Source organism: Rhipicephalus microplus, chromosome 3 (assembly GCF_043290135.1).
Source record: "Rhipicephalus microplus isolate Deutch F79 chromosome 3, USDA_Rmic, whole genome shotgun sequence".
Classification (NCBI taxonomy): Eukaryota; Metazoa; Arthropoda; class Arachnida; order Ixodida; family Ixodidae; genus Rhipicephalus; species Rhipicephalus microplus.
The window spans coordinates 252,090,957-252,104,773 of NC_134702.1; the positions used below are offsets into that span (position 1 = coordinate 252,090,957).

The 13,817-nt window shown below is 44.5% G+C and overlaps 1 protein-coding gene across 1 annotated transcript in view; it reads left to right on the forward strand.

Moving 5' to 3' along the window:
• LOC119159839 (endothelin-converting enzyme 2-like) overlaps window positions 1-13,817 on the forward strand; it is a 78,248-nt gene that overhangs the window by 22,235 nt on the left and 42,196 nt on the right. The window lies entirely within an intron of this gene.

A 13,817-nucleotide genomic window follows, 5' to 3' on the forward strand; every position in this document is an offset into this window, starting at 1 on the left:
TGTGCGTGCTAACCAATGGCATTTTTCATGAGTCCACGAAATGTTTAAATATACGCGCTTTTTATTTTGAAATATTACCTTAAAACTTACATGTACCATCTATTTGCCATGTTCAATTCATATTAGGTGCATCAATGCGCTGCTTTTCGTTTCGGCAGTCGCAGGATTGATATATATCCGAATATACGAATAACGCAACCTAAAAGTAGTTACACGTAGCTACTTTTATTTGATTGATTGATATGTGAGGTTTAACGTCCCAAATCTACCATATGATTATGAGAGACGCCTTAGTGGAGGGCTCCGGAAATTTCGACCACTTGGGGTTCTTTAACGTGCACCCAAATCTGAGCACACGGGCCTACATTTCCTCCTCTATCGCAAATGCAGCCACCGCAACCGGGATTCGATCCCTGCGACCTCTGGGTCAGCAGCCGAGTACCTTAGCCACTAGACCACCGCGGCAGGGCTGTAGCTGCTTTTAAGTTGCGCTGTTTGTGTATTGGGTTATTTCCTACCAACTCTCCCAAGTTTTCACGGCTCATAAGATATATTTCCATTGCTGTTTTCTGTTACATAGTGTTTTTCATCTATACCTTCTCTGAATACAGATAACCTGTCGTGTCTAGAAAAAATTCCATCATATCTGCGAAGTGAACGACAATGAGTGGGTTAAGTTCCGGAGCTAAATCTGGTAAACCATGATTACTCAGTAATTTTTACAACCTAATGACAACATACATAGCAAGTCAACACGTACACAATCTAATGCTTTATTCATCATTGTATATGGTAGCGAGGTGCGGCTTCCCTTGACCCTTCATAATCGGTTTGGGGTCAGTGAAATTATGTGATAGGGGTTGTTGGATCGAATGTAGCATATATAATATAAAGTTTGCAGATGAGATTGATGCGCGTTCCTCGGATAGTCTTTGCTTGTAGATGATTGCATGATATGCATCTGAGCATATACAGTTGCCATGTGCTGTATAAACGAGGTGCATCTATAATGTTTACGTTAAAGTTTCCCGCCAGCATGAATAGTTCATTCTTGTATGTGGTTTCATAACCTCGTTATCTGGCGCCAATCTGCTTCATAATGTTTCCGTCAGATAGACTTAGTGAAAAAGAGAGTGTCATCAGGACAACTCCGTCGGAGCGCTTAACACTGGCATGCTAAACGTTGTGCGTCTCGTTGTTAAGTGGTAAGTAGAGTTCCACCGCTGTATCAGGCCGCTGGATGGATGGACGCTATGAGCCCCCCTTTATAACGGGGCGGTGACATCAAGCTCACGAAAAATGAAAAGAAAGCGTTCTTTTTATGCTGGCCTAATGTCTTATCTACCTAGATTTTGTCAATGCTATGTTAACAATATTAATTTATGTTTTATTCCTGCCTTTTCAGGCAGAGGGATCTCATTGTTTCACTATTTCTATTTATCTCTACTTATCTCCCACCAGTACTTTAACCGTTTCTTTCTTGTTGCTATCGCCGACGTTATCAGCTTTCCATATTTGTCCCTAAAGCAAAAAGCCTCGTGTAGCCTTGCGTTCACACGTATACCTGAGTGGATATCGCCGCAATATACAGAGCAAGCTCCATCATTTCCACAGCTCTCCCACGGCGTGCACATTGTTCGTCCTCTTCGTAGAATCTCGCTTTTGACTACGTGTTCTAAGGCAACCTGACCTCACTTAGAACAGTAATGAACTTCCCCTTGAATTATCATAAAACCTGTCGCGCCCTATTCTGTTCTTGCCCTTTCGGTAGTCACTGAGGGCTGGTTTTTTTTTACATCGCTGTCATCGAACAAATCCTCTCCACCTCTCTGATTTCTTGCTTAATGCTCCTTTTTTGCATAACGCCCACACTGCCAGACGTGTATTAAATGCGAAGCACTTGTTAGTGCACTTCAGAGACTTTGAATCTATCTATCTATCTATCTATCTATCTATCTATCTATCTATCTATCTATCTATCTATCTATCTATCTATCTATCTATCTATCTATCTATCTATCTATCTATCTATCTATCTATCTATCTATCTATCTATCTATCTATCTATCTATCTATCTGTCTGTCTGTCTGTCTGTCTGTCTGTCTGCCTGCCTGCCTGCCTGCCTGCCTGTCTGTCTGTCTGTCTGTCTGTCTGTCAATCAATCAATCAATCAATCAATCAATCAATCAATCAATCAATCAATCAATCAATCAATCAATCAATCAATCAATCAATATATCAATCAATCAATCAATCGATCTATCTATCTATCTATCTATCAATCTATCTATAAATCTATCTATCTATAAATCTATCTATCTATCTATCTATCTATCTATCTATCTATCTATCTATCTGTCTATCTGTCTATCTATCTAGCGTGTTGTGTTTGGGTGTTCTCGCGATCACCCCCTTAACTTGGCGGCAACAAAAATTAGCATGGTCGGTAAGATGGCTTGACGAATAAAAAGCGCTGGTCAAGGCACGAATAATGTCACAATCCCGTCGTCAAACACTTACCGCCAGACAGTGGCATATGCCCACGGGCGAGTATGGCCATTGATATGCGTGTATGTACCACATGTGATGTACAATTAGTATCTACCGAGTATAGACGAGAACAAACATAGGCAACTTAAATGCGCGAGCGTTAACAACTACCCGAAATCGGTAGCGTCGACACAGCAAAGGCATAGAATAAATGTCAGGGTTCTAGCTGGAATAGAACCCAATCATTCTGCGTTGCATTGATGCACTCTTCTACAGAACTACTCCAGGTATCGGTACTACTCTGCAAATAGACGCTAATCTGCGTGAAACGATAATAGTGGTTGCAGTGCTGCCTATACAATTTTTTAAACTTTACATATGTACTCGTTTATGCAGCCGTCACGTCGGGTTAACGTGAATTGTGGTTAGTTGCCACGCGATAAAGTTATGTAGCACTGTGCAGGGCCAGCATCCTCGTGAGCATCAGCGTTTCATATCATCTTCTGGTGTTGCCAATAGGCATGTTCATGTTGGCATCGTCGCGCAAGTGCAAACAACTGGTTATATAAACACCTGCTACATATCACCATATCTCCGCCATATATCTGTGACAGTTTTACATAGATTGCGTCGTTTCATTACGTATCAATCAATAAAAAATATGACACGCTTACCTTCGCTCCGTATGCTTCGCATAACGTCGATTCCCAAAGCTCGTGGGATCTGCCAAATTTTTGCTGGTGAGCCTTATATTTCTTTTTCTCCACTTTGTGTCCACGCTCTTCCTGTACAATTACCTGAACGCTTTCTTGGTCCATCTACCCCCTTCAATTTCCTGAACCTCCCTGCTAATCTCATTTTACTCTGAGCTTCCCTTACTTCAAATCCTATTCATCCCATATCCTCTTTTCCGAAAACCTCATTGTCGTCTTTTCGTGAGTGCACAACAAGAGACGTCCCACAGTTTTTTCACTTACATGCATTCCTGATTGCACCTCTCACTTCATGCACACCACTGAGTTCCCTAATGTCAGCCCTAGAACAATCACGCCTTTCCACAGACCTCGAAGGACTTCGTATCCATCGTATCCACATAAAGGTGTGTAATTCATTATGGCAGCTATCATCTTTCCCTTTGCTGCCGAAGTTTGTCCCCGTTCCTCTATATATCTATCTCGCTCATTTATCCGTACTCCGAGGTACATGTACTCGTTTACCCTTGGTATTCCTGAGCCCTGTATTGAGACGCCTGTTATGCGCGATCATTGAATGCCGTCAATCCCACATTTTGTTGCACTAAATCCTCGTCCTAGAGCCTCTCCTTCCCTTCAACATATAATGGCCTGACTGCGTCAGGCCATCATAAAAACAGAATTTCGATCGTTTAAAGAAGTTATGGAAAGAAACATGCACACAGAGGAACGCAAAGTTCACGGGGAGCTGGAGGAAATGAAGAAAAGCATGGAATTCCTCAGTAAGAGCTTCGAGGAATCCAACCGTCTGGTTTCAACCACTGTAAATGAAAACAAAGCTTTAAAAAACAGAACGAGGAAATTCACCAGAGAGTAAACCTGCTTGAGAATAATCGTGGTGAATGCCAAGCAAACCTCGTCAGAGCCGAATAATATTCAAGAAACAGGAATTTGGAAATCAAGGGCGTGTTGCAAAGTCCCAATGAAGGCATTCCAGATGTCCTGAAGAAGTTAGGTGATGCTGTTGATGAAGCTATCATAAGTGCTGATATAGAAATGTGCCACAGAGTAAACACCAGAGACAAAAAGAACACTAACATCATCGTACAATTTCAAAGGCGAAGCAAGCGCGACCAAGTGCTAGAAAAACCACGAAAGAAACGATTAACAAATAATCATCTTGGTCTGACTTATTTCAAATGCTCCCTTTCTAGAACACACCGCCCCTCTTTCCAAACAGCATCAAATTGTGAAAATATCATATCTATATAGTTACAAACTGCTGTGTTGCTACAAAAAGGCAGCACTCGGGAAATCAGACACACTTCATAACTCGCGAACCTAACACAAAACGCAATTTCTTATCATGTCCGATATCTACCGCCTTGGCACGTTTCATTCTCACGCACACACTATGGAACACAACGCACCCAACATATCGTCCCAACAACATTAAACTATTTCGAAACGCAAAGAACAGATGTTTTATTTCACACACACAAAAAAAAATTAGAAGTATGTTCACATAACAAACTTGCCTTTTCCAATATTGGAGTATACACGTGTTTCGCAAGTTATTTGTGTTTCCCTTTTACCTTCATTATTCACACACACACACACACACATATATATATATATATATATATATATATATATATATATATATATATATATATATATATATATATATATATATATATATATATATATATATATATATATATATATATACATATATATATATATATATATATATATATATATATATATATATATACATATATATATATATATATATATATGTGTATATATATATATATATATATATATATGTGTGTGTGTATATATATATATATATATACATACATATATATATATATATATATATATATATATATATATATATATATATATATATATATATATATATATATATATATATATATATATTGCCACCTGGTGTTCTGCGCCAGAAAACAGTGGGTCAGTTCTGTGCCGGTGAACGAGGAAGACGAAGACCAGCAACCCGTGCCAGCGGAGACATCCTTCTTTGTCTCCGAGATTTGGACAGTCGCGTCCTTTTATACGTTCCTTCGAGCTCTTAGCGCGTGACAACTGGTGGAGGTGCTGGGTACCCTATGCACCGAACCCCTCCCAGTACAAGAAGCTCCTGCCCATACCGGTGGTTACGCTTGTTCACCGTGCTAGCCGCATGATCCGTGGACTGGATCCTGAGTTCGGACTTCTCTCAGAGGAGATGACGGCCCCAACTATTCCAGGCAGCGCCGTCCCAAGCGGCTCCAACCCAGCCGGTATGGAAGGCGCAACGCCATTGCAATATACACTGTTCAAACCAAAAACGCCGAATTCCTTTCATGGTGCTGTCCATGAGGATGTTGAAGATTGGCTAGTACACTATGACTTCGTCGCCGCTCATAACATGTGGGATGACACAGACAAGCTCCGACATGTCTACTTCAGTTTGAATGACGGGGCACGTGTTTGGTACGAAAACCAGGAAAGTGTGTTTACGTCATGGGTGGACTTCAAACGCCAGCTTCTTGAAACGTATGCAAGTCCCGATCGCTGAGAGCGAGCTGAACGTGAACTCCAGTGCCGTATGCAACTGCCAAATGAAGGGGTAGCAATCTATGTTGAGGACATGACGCGTCTTTTTCGACGAGCCGACCCTCACATGCCGGAAGAGAAGGTGCGATACCTGATGCGTGGAGTGAAGGAGCAGTTGTTTGGTGGTCTTGTACGCAGCCCCCCCCCCCCAAGACTACGTCAGAGTTTCATGCTGAAGCCGTCCTGATTGAAAGCACGCTTCGGCAACGGACCCAGACGTACGAGCGACAAGTGAACTTTGCTTCTGCTACGGACTACATGGGTGGTCTTGGGGCCCACGTCGACTTCTTCCGAGAGCTGATACGCTCTGTAATTTGCGAAGAACTGCAGAAGTTATCTGTACCCTCAGCGCCCACTGTCAGTTCTTTGTCCGGCATCGTCCGAGATAAAGTTCAGCAGGCACTACGAGAACCGTCCTGTCAGACAGAGCCGCGGCCCCTAAATGACTTCCCTTGCATGTCGTATGCGCAAACTCTGCTCCAGCCAGCACCACCTTTGACTCCGCTTCCCACCACGGCTCCTGCCATGCTTCCGGCAGACCAAACTCTGCGCCAACCTGCACCACATTTCACTCCGCCTTATACCACAGCCCCAGCCATGCTTCAGGCAGTCCAAGCGGGCCCGTACCTCAGTGACCGCTGACCGATTCCGGGAAAATCAGATGTGTGGCGGGCCCCCGACCGACGTCCCCTTTGCTATCACTGTGGTGAACCTGGGCACATCTACTGACAGTCCACTTATCGACAGCTGGGACTTCGTGGTTTTTCGGCCAACTCCCCACCTCCTAGGTTCGGCCAGTGGCCTCCGAAAATCGCTGACTACGTTGCTCAGCAGCGCGGATCGGCATCTACGCACCACTCACTCTCTCCATCACCGCGGCGGTTCTCGCCGAATCATCGCACCTATGCGGGCGTGGCGCAGGGCCGGTCACCTAGCCCGCGTCGGGAAAACTAGCCTCAGCGACCTTCAGGGGGCAAGGCCGCTCAGACTGGTCATGCTCAAGGCCCCCTATTGACGCGGACTGAAACTACCAACGATACATCGACAACGACACCACCGGCTGATTGCGGAAGAGTTTCCTTAGATATTCCTGTTCTGCTAGATGGTCGCGAAGTCAGCGCTTTAGTAGACATTGGTGCAGACTATTCCATAATTAGCGAAAAGCTGGCCGCCCTTTTTAAGAAAGTAAGGACGCCTTGGAACCGAACGCCAATTCGTACAGCTGGCGCGCATATCGTCACGCCACTCGGTATGTGCACGGCAAGACTGCAAGTCCGTGGTTGTAAATTTGTTGCTAGTTTGAGCGTTCTCCGGCAGTGTTCTCGAGACCTGATCATTGGCATGGATTATCTTAGGGAGCATGGTGCTATAATTGACATTCGACGACGATTAGTCACTTTCGCGACCACAAACGCCACAACAGCTTACGCCAAACCCAGCCACTGCCGAGTGTCTCTTCGCGACGTCGACGACGCTTTCACGTTACCACCCTGTGCAACTGTTGTGGTTCAGGTGGCGTGGGACAGAGTGATGCACGGTGAAGCAGTCGTAGAAAGCAATCACTTGCTTTTGCTGCCTCAGGGTGTCTGCGTAGCGAGAAGCCTTGTTGACCTTCGTGATGATCACTGCAACGTTTTTGTCACGAACTTCAGCTACGAGCAACGGCACCTTTTTCCTGGAAGTGTCATCGCCTACGTCAACCCAGTCGCCATTGTCACCAAGTGTTCTGCTTCCGAGGCCATCGGCACTGCTGAAACGTCTTTCCGCAGCGTCGACGTCAATCCAACGCTTTCTGAAGCGAACAAGCAGCGTTTGAGCGAGCTGTTGCTGGAGTTCCACACACGCTTTGCACGTTCTTCAAAGATACGTCAAACACCGATAACGAAACACCGTATTATTACCTACCACAACGCGCATCCCATACGGCAGCAGCCTTATCGTGTTTCGCCAACCGAATGGCACGCGATTCAAACGCAGGTTAAGGAAATGCTTCAGGATGGCGTGACACAGCCTTCAAGCAGCCCTTGGTTATCACCAGTCGTTCTTGTGAAAAAGAAAGATGGTACGCTTTGCTTTTGTGTCGACTACAAAAAGTTGAACAATGTCACAAAGAAAGAGGTGTACCCGTTGCTCAGAGTCGATGAATCTCTGGACAAGCTGCGACGCGCGAAGTATTTTTCGTCCGTCGACTTGAAGAGCGGTTATTGGCAAATGGAGGTCGATGAACGTGACCGAGAAAAGACCGCTTTTGTAATGCCGGATGGCCTTTATGAACTTAAAGTGCTCCCTTTCGGCCTCTGTTCCGCTCCTGCCACATTCCAGCGAATGATGGACAACGTCCTCGCAGACCTCAAGTGGAAAAGCTGTCTCGTCTACCTCGATGAGGTCGTTGTGTTTTCAGAAACGTTTGACGAGCATCTTCGTCGCCTTCGGAATGTGCTCGAAGCCATTAGATCGGCCGATCTCACACTCAAGCCTGAGAAATGTCATTTCGGCTACAAAGAATCAAAGTTTCTTGGTCACGTCGTGAGCGCCGTTGGTGCTCGGCCTGATCCTGACAAAACTGCTGCTGTCACTGCTTTTCCACCTCCAACTGACAAGAAAAGTCTTCGACGGTTTCTGGGTCTGAGCGCGTTTTACCGGCGCTTTATTAAAAATTTCTCTAACATTGCGGCGCCACTATTATGCCTCACGCGTGAGGACACACCATTTGTCTGGGATGACGAACAGCAGACTGCCTATGCAGAACTACAGCACCGGCTCTCTTTCTCACCCGTGCTCGGCCACTTCGATGAAGATGCTGACACTGAAGTACGCACTGATGCCAGCAATATTGGTCTTGGAGCTATTTTGATACAAAGACAAGATGACATTGAATGGGTAACAGCCTACGCAAGTGGCACACTGTCTCGCGCGGAATCTAACTATTGAATGTCTCGCGGTCATTTGGGCAATTACAAAGTTTCGGCCATATCGCTATGGAATACCGCTTAAAGTGGTGACTGACCATCATGCCTTGTGCTGGTTGACCAACCTACGAGACCCTTCAGGACGATTAGCACGATGGAGTCTGTGCCTACAGGAATTTGATGTCACTATCGTGTACAAGTCAGGCAAAAAGCACGAAGACGCCTACACGCTATCACGAGCACCTCTTCAATCCGCCAGTACTAGCGCAGAAGGGGACGGCGCCTTCGTGGCAACTGTCAGCAGACCGGATCTGATGTCTCATCAACGAAATGATGCCGAACTAAGAATGATTATAGATCATTTAGAAGGCGGCACCGGGCCCATTCCTCGTCCGATGTCGCGAACGTTGCCATCATTTTGCCTACGATATAGCGTCTTATACAATAGGAACGCCGGTGCTGGTGACAGATCTCATCTTCTCGTCGTGCCTGAAGCCCTCCGCGATGACGTCTTATTAGCTCGCCACGACGAGCCCACATCTGGCCATCTGGGCTACTCGAGAACTATGGATCGGGTGCGACAACTCTACTACTGACCTAAAACGTCTGCCTGTGTCAAACGCTACGTGAAAGGATGCCGTGAATTCCAGCGTTGCAAGACACCACATTTAAAGCCTGCAGGTCATCTACAAACGATAGATCCACCACGTACACCGTTTGAACAAGTGGGAATGGACCTCCTAGGCCCGTTTTCTTTGTCTTCTTCTGGCAACAAATGGATTATTGTCGCAACCGATTATTTAACGCGTTACGCTGAGACGAAGGCGTTGCCACGAGGGACCGCATCTGAAGTTGCCAGTTTTTTATGCATCAAATTGTGCTACGGCATGGTGCCCCGTCATATGTCATCACTGATCAAGGGACATCATTCACAGCGAAACTCTTGGATGATATTTTCAGGTTGAGTTACACAACCCATAGAAAGACCCCTGCGTATCACCCTCAGAGTAATGGTTTAACAGAAAGGCTAAACAAAACGCTAGCCGACATGATCTCTATGTACGTGGATGTGCAGCACAAACTGTGGGACGAAGTCCTGCCGTACGTAACATTTGCATATAACACTGCAATGCAGGAAACTACACGCTTCACGCCATTCCGACTCGTTTATGGTCGAGATGTTACAACTATGCTGGACGCCAGGATTCCACATGAGGACATCGACAAGCTCGATCAATTAGCCCCCGACATCAATGAGTACATTCAGTGAGCTGAGGAAGCACGTCGACTGGTCCGTGTGCGCATACGAACTGAACAGTGCGCAGATGCACGGCGGTACAACATCCACCATCGAGAAGTTAATTATGAACCTGGTGACCAAGTTTTGGTTTGGACACCCATTAGGCGGCGAACTCTCAGTGACAAACTTTTGAGGAACTACTTTGGACCTTACAAAGTAGTCAGACATGTGAGCGACGTGAACTACGAAGTGGTTCCAGACGGAGGCTCACCATCATCCCAGCGCAGGTTACCACGCCCAGAGACTGTACACGCCCTATCAGAAAAAAACGAATGGTGGGCATAGTGTAAACCACCACCCACCATTATAGTGGATTAATGTAGTGGGTGAATGGCGGGAAACGCCCACCATGGCGCATGGTGGGATATGGTGGGTGCTGCAGTGCCGGCAACGCTTGAGCGCGAAATGACGTCAGAATCACCGTGACGAGCTGCCACAAAAAATAAAAAAGGATTCTATGAAAACTATATAAAAAACACCCGTCCCGTGAAAAAAAAAACAAAGCCCAACGGAGGATCGAACGTGCAATCTGCGGAATCCCACTTAAAGACGCTAACCACTGCGCCACACCAACATGACGTTGATTGTGTGTTAAATACTTAGTTCGCATACACACTTACGGTTCAACTTAAGTTATGTTTGTCGTGTACACAACGTAGACAAGATCTACACCTGCTACTAAAAATTGCACATTTATTAAACACAAGCAACTGCGGCCTTTAACGATTGCCACTATGTTAATGGCACTAGTGCTATTTTTTTTTACAATTCACAACTTCAAGAAAAAAACCAAGTGGACTGGGGAGCAGCAATTGTTTACCGGCGGGGTCTGCCAAGTTTAATATCCGTTTCGCGCTCGTTCTAAAGGGTGACATCTGCTCACGCTTTATGACGCTTCTAGGCTCATTCCCTGTATACGCCCGCCTAATTTATTTGATTGAGTATTGGGATGCTTTTCGCGCAATGTAGAGAGCGGTCGCGCCAGCGTAATGCTGTAGCTCTTTCCCTAAAGCAACAACTACATAACGGCTTGGCCAAAACGAATGCAGTGTGCCGGAAACATTACGCTATCATATTGGTTCACCAAGCATATGAATTGCCACGTCTGAGTTCTCGTACAAAAGCTAGAGAAGTGCCGGCGAGTGTGACCGGCGGCTGTCGGTGAGAAGACACTTACGTTCTCTGGGAGTGCTTTAATCGCGTCGCATCAATGTTTGTTGCTTCTTGAGCGGACACCATACACAATGAACAATGCTTCATTTAGGGTAATTGATGCCATGGCTGCACTGTATTGTCATACTTAATCGTCGAAATCATGTATTCTGAAACCCGGAAGCACGGATAACACAATTGTACGGGCTCGGTCGGTAGGCCTAACCTTTGGTGGAAATCATGGTGGTAGAACGTGTAGTGTACAGATCCCAGCTTGGCACACTATATAAAATGCCTGCCATTATAAGTCCACCCATCATCTGCTTACTGGTTCCCAGCATTATCGCGATGGTGGGCAGAGCTTCTAAGCTTGGTACACCATGTGGCCCACCATAACAAGCAGCACCCATCATCTGCTTAGTGCTTCCCATCATTATCGCAATGGTGGGAAGAGTTTCTCAGCTTGGTACACCATGTAGCCCACCATAATAAGCACCACCCACCTTATGCTTAGGGCTTCCCAGCATTATCGCAATGGTGGGCAGAGTGTCCCATTATTGCCCACTATCTAGCCTCTTCTTTCCACCATCATTTCCACTTTACCCATCATCTGTACACCATACCACCCAGTATGTCCCGGCATAACCACCATATTTTCCACTACGTCCCACTATAGCCATCATAATTTCCACCATGCCCACTATTATTTCCACGACGCCCACCATGTTTTCCAGTATCCACCATGGCAATTTTATCCGATAGGGCGTAGTCCGCCTAAAACTATACTTTACGCGGTGATGCGAATTTTCTTCTTGTGCCAGTGAACTCTTCATGTGAACAGTGAATGCCGTTTATTTCCGATTGCCGGGCCCAGGACGCATTTTCTTTCGTGCACTAATTTTTTAATGTTTCTTTATGTTACCTCCTTCGACCCACTGCTATGCACACTTTTGTTTGAGCATCGGGTCGATGCTCTCTTGGGAGGAGGAGTAATGCCACCTGGTGTTCTGTGCCAGTGAACAGTGGGTCAGTTCTGTGCCGGCGAACGAGGAAGACAAAGACGAGCAACCCGTGCCAGCGGAGACGTCCTTCTTTGCCTCTGAGATTTTGACAGTCGCATCCCTTTATACGTTCCTTCGAGTTCTTAGCGCGTGACAATATATATATATATATATATATATATATATATATATATATATATATATATATATATATATATATATATATATATTCCATTGCATTCCATTTACATTCCATTGGGTGTAATAACTTCCTCTGTACATTCCTTGGCATTACTGTCTGTTATATCTCATTAATATTGTATTAAAACACGGAAAAACAAGCCCTTAGGTATACACTTCTTTCCCTTATATATATATATATATATATATATATATATATATATATATATATATATATATATATATATATATATATATATATATATATATATATATATATATATATATATATATATATATATATATATATATATATATATATATATATATATGAATTATATGCGCATGCATATCAGTACATAACTGCGCATTATACATTTTAATGTACTTAAAGTGCCTAATATATTTTTCTCCATTTTTTTTCTTCTTCACTGGCTTTGTTTTACTTTTTGTTTTGTTTTTGTCCTTGTTTTTATTTTCGTTTTTTTCCTCGCTATTTATCTTCAGCAAGTGTATAATTAGACACATTTGACCTTGTAGTGCACCTGCGCCTGTATTAAATGCACTCTAATATGAATTTGTAACTGTTTAGCGACTATTAATATGCATTTTCCCCCACTTTTATCAGGTGCGGTACCCTGTCGTTTCGCCGCCGATGGGTGGCTTGGGCTTTGTCAAGCTGTCATTGGACAGCTTTTTTCCCGGCCACCTTTTTCACCGTAATTATTTTTGTTTTTGTTGAAAATAAAGTTCTTTGATTGATTGATTGATTGATTCATATTCCTGCTTTGCCTAAAGGGGCTCTGAAACACTTTTTCTAACAACCATGAAATGAATTAACGCTGCTAAAATTTTTAAAATTCCTTCATTGCGAGTGGAGTTACAAAGGTTTGCCACATGCTGCGATTGCATTCTCTCTTCTCTCGTCCCGACGAAAGCACTGGAAGCTAAGCAGAAAGAAATGGCAGGGCCACAGAAAGACGTCACGCGTACTTGTAGCCTTTAGAACTTTATTTAATTTTTTCTTTGAATGCGCGGCTTTTTTAGCGTGATCACGCGCGCATGAAAGGTAAGTGGCCTCCCACGGCAATCTTTGTAACGAGTGATCGTGTCATGTTCAAATCAGCGATTGGCTTATAGATGGGCTTACTACATGTCGGAGGAAAAACTTCTACAATATCGACAAGATGCAGCTTCACAGAAGAAGGCTCTGAAAACACTACTGCATTTTTTGCCATCGACTGGCCTTTTTGAGCGGTTGTAGCTAGAAGGCCCTTCCTGTGCTTGTTTTCTCACGAGTGCACGTGCGTTTCACTCTCCACCCCTCTTTCTTGCCCCTACTATCCCACCTTCAGTGTTGGGTAGCAAATGAGATGCCAATATCTGGTTAACCTCTCGGCCTTCCTTTTTGTCTCTATCTCTCTCTTGGGCATATTGCGTGATTTGTCGAGAGAAGAGAAAGCA